Source organism: Oreochromis aureus, linkage group 2, assembly GCF_013358895.1.
Source record: "Oreochromis aureus strain Israel breed Guangdong linkage group 2, ZZ_aureus, whole genome shotgun sequence".
In the NCBI taxonomy this organism is placed as follows: domain Eukaryota; kingdom Metazoa; phylum Chordata; class Actinopteri; order Cichliformes; family Cichlidae; genus Oreochromis; species Oreochromis aureus.
The window spans coordinates 19352909-19365354 of record NC_052943.1 but is presented as its reverse complement, the minus strand read 5'-3'; positions in this window follow the sequence as shown (position 1 = coordinate 19365354).

Sequence of the window (12446 nt, the reverse complement as noted above, 5' to 3'; positions counted from 1 at the left end):
GTGTATGAAGGTTTAGGGGTCTTTTGTATAAATTATTTATAACACTGTTGACTGTATTTGTATAATTGCATTGTATCTGTGGCACTTGTATTTGCAGGGCATAAACACTGAGTCACATTTTTCACAGGGGTTGTGAACTATAGTTTAGGAGACTCGGCCTGAAAGGGATTATTGGGATGTTGACGTGTTTACAATTTTTTATTTTAAATAAGCCAAGTTATACAGAGGGATCAGCATGCAGAAACATTATCTTCTCCTAAACCCTGTTGTTGTAAACTTGGCACATTTGATATGCGGCAAAGTGCACACACACACATACACACGGTAAATGCTTTCATATTTTCAGCTGCTGACCCAGCGTGACCTGAAGAAACAGGCGCTAGTGCGTGCATCGCAACTCCATGATCACAGACTGAGCAATACAAGCTATGTACTGTCATTATGCATAAATAATTCAACTTACTAGGAAATACTATTTTTCACATTCTGGGTGTCAGATGAGAAAATCGATAATACTTTCCAGTAACTATGAAGCTCTAAGCAGCAGGAAGTTAACTTAGCTTTAAGTGAAAATAGCGGAAAGAAAGTCTGTCTTTGTTTCAAGGCAAGGGGAAACCACCTACGAATGCTAAAAATGCACACTAATTAACATATAACTCTCTCATAGTTTTACCCAGTATTATCCCAGGGTATAGCTCTACAAAGACTGAAAGCTGCAGGGAAACGATACACATCCCAAGGCAGCCAAATAGCTCTACGCTAAGCTTCTGTGGTACTGGTAGGTGATTTATTTATTGTACCTTTGGATGGAGCCAGGTTGTTTCTTCCTGCTTAGTGTCTTTGCTAAGCTAAGCCAGCCACCTGATACATATATAAATGTATGCTTAATGTACAGACTTAAGAGAATTATTATTATTATCACCATCTGCATAGTGTAGGAGTTTAGAATTTTGATATATAGATATCAAACAAGCGGAACTACTTGATGTGGTAACCCAGCAGCCCAAAGTACCTTTCACCAGCTACATCATTACAGATAGCTATGCACAATTTCACACTCATACAAGACCTTATTCTGTATATACTCAGCAAATCAGAAAGAACCTCATCAAATCTATGGGGGCTGGATGAGAACTACTACCTTTTTAGTGACTCACGGAACTGCAGGGTACTCCTTAAAGTAGTCACTACTTATACAGTAAACATCCTGAGCTTCAGCTGCACTTTGAGGATGACTTACCCCACCCACAGGCATACGCAGGTATAAAAACACTCAGAAAATCATCCTCTGGACACATTTGGTATTTTCAAACCTTTACTTAGCAGGAAAATGATTTAACAGCACATCCTTAATTATAAGAGCCAGAGGGAGTAAATGCAGAGGAGGGAGGGCTCCAGACATTTTAAACACTGACAGTGGGAGATACCTATTGTGGTGAGTGTAAGAGTCCACTGCTGATGCTCAGTGACTTGCTCAGAGGCACTTGGAGAGCAGCAGAGGGGGAGAAAATGCTGTTACTCATCTGTCCTCCTACACGTATTTTTCAGTCTGTAAGTTCAGGCCAACAATGGGGAAAAAACGATTTTGTAACCTTTAGGCAGTGCTTGCTCCCACCTCTACACATGTAGGCAGCTATATCTTACTCGGACTATTGAAAATTCAAAAAGAGACAAAACTATATTGCTCTAAAGCTGTATTGGATGTTTCTAATGGTTAGAGAAGAGAAATGACCACGACTGCACTATAAAATGTTGAAACTTTGTAATGTGGTATGAACTATTGTCCAGTCCTGTTTTCAAATTGGTTGGGTCTGACACTCTAACATCACTCCATGACTATGTTAGAGTCCCTGGCCATGGTTATAAAGACAGAGGTATAAGATGAATAAAAAAATGTTTTAATTTTCTTTCCCTGCTGCCCAGTAAAGTAGAAGAATTAGTTAAATGAAAATGTCTGAGGTCAAAACCTGAATTACATTTTAAGCTTCTGAGATCTGATTCTTTTTTTATGACCACATCCCTGTATCTTATTGACATGAGTGCTTTGTAATCTCAACCCTCATTTCAGTTCTGCTGTTTGTCACAAAGGAAAGGTACAACTGGCTCTACACTGAATTTTACAGCATGTCATTTATAGTCCTCTTGATGTGGTTAGTTGTTTAACTTGCACTCAAGTTCAACAGCACTCTTGGTACTGCCTGTCTCAGTGACCTATGATCCCCATGTAATTGTTCTCACCACTTCTGTTTATGTCACTTGAAATGACATTACGTTACCTTACATTAATTTACTGGAGACCCAACAGTACCTTGTCCCTAAACCAGCCCCCTCTGAACTCAGTAGTTCAAATTATGATGACTTTTTTCCAAAGTGAGGCGGGTCCTCACCGTGTGACTGTATAATCAAAGGTATGCTCCAGTAACATGAGTAACACCAGTGTGTACGCACACGTATACACAGACCCTGTACTCCTCCACAATGTGACAAAATGTTTGAACAATAAGGCCAAAAACACTTAACCTGACAAAGAGAACCAACATTTATCAGGCTGCTAAAAGTAAACTTTTGTACTAAAAGATAATTAGCAGTATTGTTGTCATAACTGAGAGGCTTATAAATACCAAAAATGTGGTTGTTTCAGATTAATTTTGCATTTGATTTACTTGCTATGTGAATATTGTATGTAGTGTGTTAATGTAATGTTGTAAGGAGCTTGAAAAGAAAAGCATCTGGACTTCTTTAAGTTGCTTGAAGACGTTTCACATCTGATCCAAGAAGCTTCTTCAGTTCTAGGGTCAAATGTTGGAGAGTCCCAGATTTAAACCCTGTGGGAGTGTCCCCCCCAAAGAGGGACAAAGGACCCCTGATGATCCTCTACCTAATCACATGAGCCAAGGCGTGAAAACGAACTGAAGAAGCTTCTCAGATGAGAACATCTTCAAGCAACCTAAAGAAGTCCAGATGCTTTTCTTTCCAAGCTCCTTAGACTACGATGACCTGGATGACAGAGAACCTTCACAGACTTAATGTAATGTTATAAACTCCATTATTTTCTATTCATTTCTATAACAGTTATTATCCTACTGTGCAAAAGTGTTGAGCCACCACTTATTCCTTTATATTTTGCCAAAACAAAGGGAAATAGGTGCAGGTATTTACTGAAACGTGCAAATATTAGTATTAATTAGTGGCGATAGGTTAATTGGAAACTCTAGATTGCCCATAGATGTGAATGGTTGTCTGTATCTATGTGTTAGCCCTGTGACAAACTGGCGACCTGTCCAGGGTGTACCCTGCGTCTCGGCCTAAGACAGCTGGGATAGGCTCTAACCCTCCCCCCCGCAACCCTGAAAAAGGATAAGTGGACAAATATACATGGAAATGTGATATATAAGGCAAATGATTTTCATGTACATTTTATACAGTTCTAATGAGTTTAAAAATCAATAGTAGTTATGACCACTTTTATTTTTAGCACAGCCTGAACTCTCTTAGGTAAGCTTTCTTGCAATTTCTTCAAGCACTATTCAACAATAGTTCTCCAGACTTCTTGAAAGACATTAAAAACATTTCTTTAGATGGTGGCTGCCTTCTCTTCTGTTATCTGTTAAGATGATCCCAGACAGCTTCAATGATGATTGTGTTTCATTGTAGGGCGTTCTATCAAGGTGACTTTTATCACATTGCCAGTGTTTCGCATTATTGCCATAGTAAAACAAAGATGTTACCAATCAAACGATTTCCACACTGTGTTGTATGGTGGCTCAGAATGTGACAGTGCTTATCTGTGTTTATAATTCCATTAATTTCAACAAAATCCTCTGCACCACTGGCTGTAATGCAGCCCCAAACCATGACAGGTTCTCAAACATGTTTTACAGATGCCACTCACACTCATATCTCTCTCCTTACCTCCTCCTCGAATCAAAACTTTCAAATCTAGATTCATCACTCCTACTGCCACTGTTTTTGCTTGCTTGTGTAATTTGGCATCCTTCAGCCTTTTCTCCCCTTTCACTAATGGATGGCATCCTGACAGTCACCCCTCCTTTGAGACCATTTTCTGATAAGCCTTCAGTAAAGGGCACGATGCATCTTTCCAGTCCTATGTCAGGTCTTTGCTGGATATTTTTTCCTGTGTCTTAAGAATGTGACTTTTAGATATACTATTCATCTGCTTTAGATCACTTGTCTAGTTCCTGAATTTTTTAAGGACACACTACACACTGCCAAATTTTAACTAATCAAACATGTCTTCTCAAACTCAAATTTCAATAAAGAAAGGGGAAAAATTATGAATTTTTGGTAAGTTGTCTGCTTTGGCTTGATTTTGCTGTCATTTTATGCTCAAAAGATTCACAAGTCAGTGTTAAGTAGCTTAACAAACATACATTCCTCTGAAAATGGTTCAGTACAAGGACTGGACTGAAAAAATAAAATAAAATAAAAGGCAGCCATGTCCGAGGAAAAACTTCAGAAAGCCTGGAGAACTATTGCTCAACACATCTTTAAAAAAATCTTGGCTTCAGGTGTTTATATGAGATTTCTAACAAAATGAACGATGGAGAAACTGCCAGGTAATTCTTTGATTTTCAATTTTTAATCTAATTATAACTATTATAACTATTTAAACTGGAAGTTTATGCCTACATTCCTTCATAGAGAAGTGCTTTTTCATACACTCATTTTTGCTTATACTTTTTCTCCTAAGCTGGTTCTTTACAACTTTCCCTATTGTAATTCTTTTAAGTTTGATAAATACACGCGTTGGCCAAAAATCAGCCTGGCAGATAATACACATCCTCATAAAGCAGAATACAAACAATATTACCTGAAAACATAGTACAAATCCAGACATCATTTCTGGGGTATAAACACAGAAATTCTCCAGCCTGCCACAAGAAATGCACATATCAGCTGCCAAACAGAACCTTAGGCTCGTGGTTCTCTGCCAACTCTTAAGTCTTGCATAGAAAAGCAAACATATTCAGATCCCCATAGAGGAAAAAAAACCCTGCAGAAAAGTCAACAGGCACATATCTTATATCCACTGGTGGCTCATTCTCACAATCTAGGGTTCATTTCACACCTCCAAATACTTTTACATCTTTTGCTGGTTGAGCTCTCACGGGCGGACCTACTGAGCAGCAGCCACTGCTGGCTGAGCTGCTTCCTCATACAACCTACCTTACATGGTAATATAACCCAGTGTACAGCACTGGGATTAAGAGCTTAAAAACATTTTGTTTGCTTTTCCTAATGCTTGTTCAGTATTTGTGTGTGTGGGCAAGTGTTTGCATTTGCATTTAAACCAACAGGAACACAGAGAACACCTAGAAGTTTTAAATGTTTCCTTAAGGTGGAACTATATTACCAAAAACATCAGCTAATTTCCACATAGCTTTAAATATGAAAGCTAATCATCAGTACGACTACGTCATTTCAACCGTTGCCACAGGTTCAGCAAGGCTGTGTGCCTCTGCACTTTGGAAATAGGCTTTGACAAAGAGGAAATCATCCTACCAGCTTGCTTGTCATTTAAAAACAACCACTCTACATTTCCTTTCACTCTACTAATTAATATTCCTTTAAAAATTCCATTAACACAACAACAGCATCCCAGCATAGACCCACTCATTAAAAGTTGTCTTTATGTTACCATGGCAAAGCCTGATAACACATTCATTGTTGTGGTGTTGCTATGTTAATGTTCCCACAGGAGCTTCACAGGCCTGTTGAATACTTACAACTCAATTAGCTGTCCTGAACGGGTGATACACTAAAAGAAATAATATAGTGGGTGGAGAGGAATAATAAAACATAACGGTTTACAACACATCCATGATCATTTCAAAGCAGATTTACAGCACAAAGAGTGTTGAGAGTCTATATGAAAACTAATGAAGGATTTAACAATAAACTCTCCAAGGTCCTGCTGGCATTAAAATTCTGATTTGCACAGAAAAAAAGTGACTATTAAGTTGACCTAGTTGGGCAAGTTCCCAGTGATAGTTTCCTGACTACTATTTCTCACCCAGTGATGCTGTTATCTTTCCTCTGCAATCAGCCCACTCTCCACTTTCTTACGTCTTTTTATCAGATTGTGTGCCAGCTCAGTGTTAGTCAGAGTGTGGTGCATTTGTGGGGGCTGTTAGTTTGATTTACAAAGAAAAGAGTCGGTTATTCATTAGGTAAAAATACAAACGTGGTTTACACCATGTGTCACCTGAGTTATGAATGAAGGCAATAAATGCAAACACATAGCTTATAGGCAGTAACACATATAGTAGCTTGACTGTTAACAATCTCCAGTGAACAATGTGTTGTTATTATTATTTTTTTTTAATAATTAGTAAGTGAATACCACATTAGTTTACTTTGTTATACTGGGGAAAAGCATAAAACTATGGTAAAATGTCTGTGAACCCTACAAGCTAATCAATATTAAATGTCACCTGAAACATCATCAGATTTTCTACCAGGTAAATGTTAAAGTTGTTCTATGAGAATGACCTAAAATTTCTATAAGACGATGCTAGATTGAAACAATAAATGTCTTCTTGTCACTACTGCTGGACTAGGGGATCACATTACTTACTGAAAGCAAAGGTTTTTCTACACATAGAAATTCATTTGTATATAATTTCCCTCAATAAAAAAAATGACATCTAATATTTTGTTTAATTTGTTTACCTTGGTTATCCGTTTTTAGGACTTTAGAAAATCTGATAATATTTCAGGTCATACTTATGCAGAAAAATAGCTTAAAACTCACAAACTTTGTCTTGCAGTAGTTTCTGAAATTTCTTTCTGTAAGTAACTAAGGAAAAATTATATTAAAGGTAATTTTGAGAAACATTTCATTTTTACTGGACATATGCACAGTGTATATCTCCAGCACTAAAACAAATGAAACGAATCAGGCAACAAAATCAACTGGTGATATTAAACCAACCAACATCAGTACAAATAAATAAATAAATAAATCTAATCTGTTGGCCGTTAGCTTATCTTTTGGATATTTGCGTTTCATTTCATCATGCTTACATCGTGTTCACATCATCTGTCAGAAACAACACTCAGCCTCAGTAATGTGTAGAACCAATTTAGCCAAAGAGACACCTTCACTCTGTGAAGCTGTGCGTCTCATTAAAAGAGTCACAGTTGAAAGCTCTCGTGCACTTTTAAGATTGTGATTCAAGAGCGGACTGTAATAACGGGTCAAGGTTAAGGCAAAGTCTGATAGCTGCTGATAATGAGTCAAAATACATCAGTGAGAGACGTCTGGGCGACTCTCATTTGATCCACCACAGCTGGTGGCCATTGGTTGAATTTGATTTGTCCAAAAGTCAATTCAACATGTGGCACCATGCTGTTCCACTCAATTATTTTTGAGTCATAAATGATAGATTCTATATACTAGAGCTGTGACCTGAGGTCTGATGAAGTCATTGCAATATATTTGGAATTATGCCTCTCTACAAAATACACAGTTTCTAGGGAACCTAAACGCAGGCAGTGTTTTCAGGCTTCTGCTTGCAGAGAGCTCATGGAAACCAGAAAAAGTTCAGCGGATTAAACTCTCATTTGGGAAAACGTTTAAAATGAAAAATATACAAGTTGTGTCTCCTTCCATTCTTAACTGCTTATGTAAATGAGGTTATTGACAAGTTATGCATAATGTACACACCCACAAGAATGTGTCAGTGGTTATGAGAGTTCTTATTTTCGTTGTTCAGTTCAGTTCAGTTGTGAACTTTTTGTGTCGATATGCATCATTATAAATATACACTCTTAATATGCTGTTAAAAAAACTGGATCATCCATCCATCCATTTTCTTCCACTTATCCGATTTAAGGTCACAGTTGGGCAGGAGTTTATCCCAGCTGTCAGGGCAAGAGGCATATGACAGCTGGGGAAGAGAGACAGACAGTCATTCACGCTCACATTCACACCTGTGGCCAATTTAGACTCACCAGTTATCTTGGCCCTATGCATGTCTTTTGAATGTGTAGGAAGATCCAATACCTGGAGAGGAACCATACAGACATGGGGAGAACATGCAAACCCCACACAGAAAGGCCCAAGCCGGGCCTTGGACTCAAATCCAGAACCTTCTTGTTGTGAGGTGACAGTGATAACCATGCACCACAATGCTATCCATCCTCTGGATTGAACCACTGGATGACAGCAACCTTTCTATATTCTATACTCCATCCACCACTCCCCTTTCTGCATCCCACCCTTTCTAAATAGTACACTGTAAGTTTTGGGCACATAGTAGCAGTTAGTAGGTGTCGTTTTGTTGTTGTTGTTTAGGTTAGAAGCCTGGCATTTCTTTGGCTTATGCTTTATTATTAAGGCAGAGAAGGGTTCATTAATAAGGGTTTTGGTGTAAGTCTTGGGGATGCCTGCAGCCTAGATTTTCCCCCAGAATATTGAACAGTAATGCTGCCACCCCATTTCCATACAATCAAACAAATTGTGGCAGATTAAGCGCTCTAAAGGTTTTTTTGGTTAAGTTCATGCACGTTTGGAAAAACATCAGTTATGGCCTAATGACTTTGCCTCTGGCAGATGGTATTTCTGGACTTCTGGTGTAGGTGGCAGATATCAAAGCTTAAACCTTTTCCGTGCCCTGGGTATGGTTTATGAATGCAGATGATTTTTAAAAAGTTAATTAAAAGATGAATTGTCATGAGACAATAGTAAGTGGTGTCAAGATTGCAATTCAGCTAATGCATTCACTCATTTGCTCTTCACACTGACTGTTTAACTGCATGCGAGCAAACACTGATCAAATGTGACTGGGCTATACTACTCAGACTACAAATGGAAATCAGAAATCTTGTCCCTTGCTTACAGATTCAACAGTTTTATCAGTTAAGATTGGGTTTTGGCAAAGCCACTACTTAAATTTGGGAAAATACTCTATGGAAAGTCTTAATTATAGATCTGAATTTAAGGGTGAAGACTGTCAAAGATACTCAGTAACCTCCTCATTTATGAACCTGACCTAACTGCAGACAATCCTGGTGACTGAACCGAAATAAACAAAATTAGGTTGCCTGTAGTCTCAAATTATACTGCAGATTCAATTAAGCAAAGAAACCTTCTTGTCGTTTTCTTTGTGTCCTGCTGTGTCACAAATTGTAAAATGGCATCTCATGAGCTGAATCTAATTGCTTGTGTTTCTTGATACTGGGAGCACATTTATCTGTTATGTCAGTCTACTATTTACATCAAATATTAGTAAATAATATTGTACTGGTAAAGGAAGTGCAGAGAATCTGTGACATATTCAAAGTATTCTTCCTGAAATTTTTTTTTTGTGTGTGTGTGTGTTCTAATAAGTCAATTTGTGGTTTGCCTCGAGGAATTTCCTGCAGTACCTTACTTTTGATTTTAGTGTCTCTGATCATACACGTTCATTTCCATTTTAAAGCAAATGTGCCTGCAGCTATACAGTACTTTCTTTTAAATTGGTCTGAACCCCATAGCCAAATGCATTGAATCCACAGACATTGGCTTTTCAGTGTCTTAGCCAGCAGCCAGTAGTATGTGCATGTATTATTTAAATGCACATACTACTGGTTAAAGCAGTAGGTGCAAATGGTCATACCTTACCTCTGCATACTCAAAGGGATTTGAGCGTCTTTCTTCCATAAAACCAAAATGAGGAATATTCCTTAAACTCTCTTTTCATTTACTGTCAGGTCCATATGGATTTGGACAATGATACAGCTTGGTGTTTTGTTTTGTTTTTTTCTTGATTTTGCCTCTGTAAGCTACACCACTTCAGTTAAAATCAAACCATCAAGATAAGATTGACTGAACTGCAGACTCCCAGCATTAGTCCTTTCAAGGGATAAAATAGATTCACGGCACAAACTTGTAATGCACTGATGGCTAGAGAGCATACTGCAAAATCAACCCAAGACATGAGATATTCCTCAGTAGTCAAGTCAGTCACCTGATCTGAATCCAGTAGAGCATGCTTTTCATTTACTGGAGACAAGCAGTAAGTTAATATGACTGCAGCAGAGTCCTAGAAGAACATATTTTGGGAGGAAAAACAGCATCTGACGATTATCTATGATTTCTGGACTTCAGGCAGGGAGTAAATGCAAAGGATTTCCAATGAAATCTTTAAAATAATTTTTATATTTAAAATTATGGTAATTTGTCTAATTAATTTTGAGCTTCTTAAAATAAGGATATAAAAATTCCTGTAATTCTTACACTGTTAATACACCAATTTTGTCAAAGCCCTTGAAGTAAAGCTGAAAGTCTGCACTTCTGTTTTACTAAAAATATACTGTACTGTACAAAAACTGCTGTTTTCCAAATACTCATGGATGTGAGATGACGTGGAAGCATGGTTTTGCACCTGTAGGCCATTATATTTCCTTTCTTTAAAGTACAAAACAAATTCAAAATGAATTTGTCAGTGCGAAGCTGATTTACCAAGGCCCTCAATCATGAACTAGTGAACTCTGATTGATTGCAGAGAAGAATGGGGACATTTTAAGGCCTAATGCTGTATACAGAGAACGAGCAATTTAGGTGACCGTGTTGTTCACAATAAGCAAGCTTGCAGTGTAGTAAACCTTGTGCAAAAGTTAAAGTAAGAGGAGGAAAGAAAAAAACAGAGCAAATTTCAAAATGGAAATGAATATAAAATTGAATGAAATGTAAAATAAATAAAAAAGGTTAGAGGGTGATATTATAATTTATACTAAAGTTGGATATATATGATGTAAAGAATCATATCTTATCATTTACATGAAAAATGAAGGATGGCTTTTTTGATCTCACCATGTGTACATGGGGCGATCGTGGCTCAAGAGTTGGGAGTTCGCCTTGTAATCGGAAGGTTACCGGATCGAGCCCCGTCTCGGTCGTTGTGTCCTTGGGCAAGACACTTCACCCGTTGCCTACTGGTGGTGGTCAGAGGGCCCGGTGGCGCCAGTGTCCGGCAGCCTCGCCTCTGTCAGTGCGCCCCAGGGTGGCTGTGGCTACAACGTAGCTTGCCATCACCAGTGTGTGAATGGGTGGATGACTGGATATGTAAAGCGCTTTAGGGTCCTTAGGGACCAGAAAAGCGCTATATAAATACAGGCCATTTACCATTTACATGTTCATCCATGTCTTTACAAATCAAAGCAACTGGTAACATCAGCACGAAAACCAAGAGGAACAATATCGGCAATAAAATATTGGCGATCTGTCATTATCGTGTTTCATAGAGGGGACCACAGTCCACACACTTGAAGACAGAACTGATCTTAACAAAATGCGAGCCATTTATTAAAGGCGGCATAAAAATACAAAAAGGCACAAGGACACTAAGACTTTTACTGTACACTGTAAAATCTAATTAGTTCCCAGAACTCAAAAAAATTATGGAAACTCGTTGCCTCAAAAAAATTGAGTAAAGCTTAGCTAAAAATGACTAAGTTAGGACAACTTATTTATTTTAAGTACTCTGTACAAGCTCATTTGTTCCCAGAACTCAAAAAAATTGGATCAAGTTTACGTAAGATGACCAAGTTAGGGCAACTTACTCATTTTGAGTACACTGTACAGCCTTGTTAGTTCCCAGAACTCAAAAAAATTATGGAAACTCGTTGCCTCAAAAAAACTAAGTAAAGCTTACTTAAGATGACTGTTAGAACAACTTATTCATTGCAAGTCTGCAGTATTAACAATAACTTGATATTTCTGACTGTACAATACTAATTGTTTACCTACTGACAAACATTTCAAGTTCAACTACATGAAAAAACAATTTGTGGTAACCTGAATATGATTAAAAATAATTAACAACACTTTTTGTAATGATGTTAAAATGAGCCCAACTTTTATTTTCAAACACAACAAAGTATAACAGCCAACATACTGGACACTGTTCTGCTGAACAACAAACAATTATATTGCCATCACTGTTATAATCTTACAATGAAACAAAGTCTCAGATTTAATTATTCTGAAAATAAGTTTAGGCCTACCACAAGTTTGTTTTGTACTTACATTACTTATATAATCAAAATAAAATATTTGTTGTTCTGTCACAAGTGCAGTCTCTAATTTAAACAACACATTTGTTTTCACTCCAACACAGGAGCTGGAATGTTGTATTATTTTAAGGATGGCTTGTTTCCAATCCAGGCATTACTGCCTGAATGACTGTCATGGATCGAGGTGATCCAAATGTAGGTGCAGAAGAAAGTCTTTAACTTCCCTTAAGTACAGTGGCAGTGGATGTGGGTTGGAGATGCAATGAGCTTGAACCTGCAGGCGACCATCTTCACTGACCACACCATCTGTGATGGAGGACTCATCTCTCCTGGTGTCCTGCAAGCAAACAATCATATTTTTGGAACATGAACTTAATTGCTTTCTTAAAACAATTTTTCTGCATTTGGTATAAAACAGACTCCAA